The sequence below is a fragment of the Stegastes partitus genome, unplaced genomic scaffold (assembly GCF_000690725.1).
Source record: "Stegastes partitus isolate 25-593 unplaced genomic scaffold, Stegastes_partitus-1.0.2 Scaffold10, whole genome shotgun sequence".
Lineage (NCBI taxonomy): Eukaryota > Metazoa > Chordata > Actinopteri > Pomacentridae > Stegastes > Stegastes partitus.
In genome coordinates this window covers 1,903,030-1,905,762 of record NW_007577741.1, presented here as the reverse complement: position 1 = coordinate 1,905,762, position 2,733 = coordinate 1,903,030, and positions in this window count along the sequence as shown.

Below are 2,733 nucleotides of genomic sequence, written 5' to 3'. Positions count from 1 at the left end.
GGCAATAATTTTTAAAGACTCATTCCTTTCAAACCTATAGGCAGGTATCAGAAAGATCCATAATTCATACCAAGTGAGCCTATAAGTGGCATATTACTTTTTTTATGAGAATGTATCACTTTCACCAATTTGTCTGTATTTGAGATGTTCTCAAAGGTTCAAACTAAATTCACATGTAGCCCAGTAGGAGCTATTTCAGTAGTTCAAAATGCTTCTAAGAGGCAAAGCTTTGACTGTAATCTGACTTTAATAGGAATTATCAGTAGTGCAGCTATGTCTTGTTTTGCAGATAAATTTTAACCATGTTTTCAGGAGTAAAGAGAGTTTCTGCCTGCGTGAGTTTCTGTTGCACCACACAGCAGAGAGCATCTGACAGGATTCCTTTGGATCTCATCTGATACATCCACACCTCCCTTTTACTTTGTGCCTTTCAGTTTTCATCCTTACAGTGTTAATCCAGTTAAAAGTGTCTGGCTGCAGCCAAACTCATCAAACCAACAAATCCGATTACGCCCGACTCTATTTTACACTGTGTTCCTAATGTATGTTTGATCTTTGGAAGTTATGAGTAATTAAGTTTGTGGTCAAAAGTCCAACCCAAAAGCTCTTTTGTTCCAACCAAGTGAAGCAGGAGATAATCACACAAGCATGACAGGACCTCCCACATGGCTGCATCGCTCTATAGTAAACCCAAATTTCATTCCCTTTTCATCCTTTGCATTCTTCTCATTCTTAACGTGGCTGCTTCTCATCGGCTCAGACGTTATCTGAGGAAGTTCTTTCTTCGTTCAGATCAGCTGTTTTCAGTCGTGTGATAGTAGAAAGCAGCAGATTACGTTCTGCCAACACGACCGTGTCCACGTTTAGGTGGTATCGTATCATTTCACTCAGAGTGTGAGCTCACTTCACCTGTTATGAAGAGCAGCAGACGTTAATCTGACGACCTGAGGTGACCTCAGCAACAGTACAGGTAGCACTTCAGTGTGTTTTTATTCCAGCCTACAACGTGGGGAACGTACTTTACACATTTCATTTTGTATTAAAAATGCGACTACATATGGTTCAGTCTGTTTCACAAGTTTATCAGTTTTTGTTCATGTGTGCTCATAGATGGGACTTTTCATGATGGCCTAAAAAAAAAGTTAAATTTCAACTCACCCATAATCAGAGATTATTTGATCTGCCTGTCTGATATTCTGGATCAATGACATGATGGTTTTTGTCTTTAATATTTCCTGGAGTATTGTTTCAATGTGCAAAAAGCTTAGCAGAATGTGGGTTAAAGGGTTAAATTTTCAGAAAGAATTTGAGATATCAATGTTTATAAATATCCATATTTTATGCTGTACAGTTTTCAAGCAAATCAGCGATGGTAGAGCGGAAATTCTTCTGACAGTGATGTGATGTGAGATGGAATGAGCCATGTGTGATCGGTGGGCAACTTCACACATCTTATAAACCTGTAACCAGCTCTCTAAACAGTTTAACTGTATCTGTCAGCAACTGACTAACTACAAGCATTCACTCCATCCAAATACTACATCAGTATAAAAATATCAGTGTGGTTATTACGTGTCAGTTATAGCAGGTGCAGGTCCGCTGAAGTCTCACTGCTCAGTGCTGCCGGTCAGGTGGTCGAAGCTTTTCCTTTCATCTTCGTGCATCAACTGCCCAGGTATGTTGAGGTGTGATGGGAAGTAGTCTACACTTTTATTACTTTTCTAAGTACAACTGAATGCCTTTGAGACTCCAAAAGAGCCAATGATTCCTCATACCACTCTTTACTTGGAGGTTTTTAGCTACTCAGACCAGCTTTAAATCGTTAGCCTCTACAACAGGGGTGTCCAATCCTGGTCCTCGAGAGCCCCTATCCAGCATGTTTTAGATGTTTCTCTCTTCCAACACACCTGATTCAAATGATCAGCTCATCATCAAGCTCTGCAGAAGCCTGATAATGATCCTGATCATGTGAATCAGGTGTGCAACATCTAAAACAAGTTGGATAGGGGCTCTCGAGGACCAGGATTGGGCACCCCTGCTCTACAACATGTCTGTTTTCAGATGACTGGATGTGGGATTTGGGTATAAATCTGCCGTTTCTGCCATGCGCTTCACATGGCTCTGTCCTCCTTTTTCGCTATCTGCATGTTAGAAATCCCCTTCACTCAAGGAAACAACAACAAGCTCCAAGCAGCAACCTACAAGCTGAAAATAGTAAGTGTAGGTGACGATTTGAATTGTGCAATAAGGCAGGTCCATCTGGTTGCCTTTTTATTGACTAATCCAGTCAATAAAGGATGATTAAACATCAAATAATTGGTGTGCAAATCTCCTCCTGTCACTGTTTTGCTGGGGCAATTTTGACCACTGCCAGAGCTTAGCACCACCCAAGATGACTGTAATTGGTTTAAATAAACAAGTCAGGAAGTTTTTTCCCTCGTAGCAGAACAACGTGCCGTCAGACCATTCCACACCGCTGACACGAGGTTAAAGAAAACACAATGTGACTCGTTCATTATGGGCTTACTCTACTCTTTGAAGGTCATATAGAAGTATTTTATTGTAAAAGTTAGTTTGCTGCTAACCAGCTGGTCCGGTCCTGTCTCTTGTTTTCCAACCTCCAGGCTCATTGGTTGATGTTGTGGCGATCCTTGATCCTCAAAGTCATTCAGTGGCCTCTCCAGTGATGCTGCAGCCGGCCATCTCCAGGGGTGTAAAGTAATTAAGTAAATA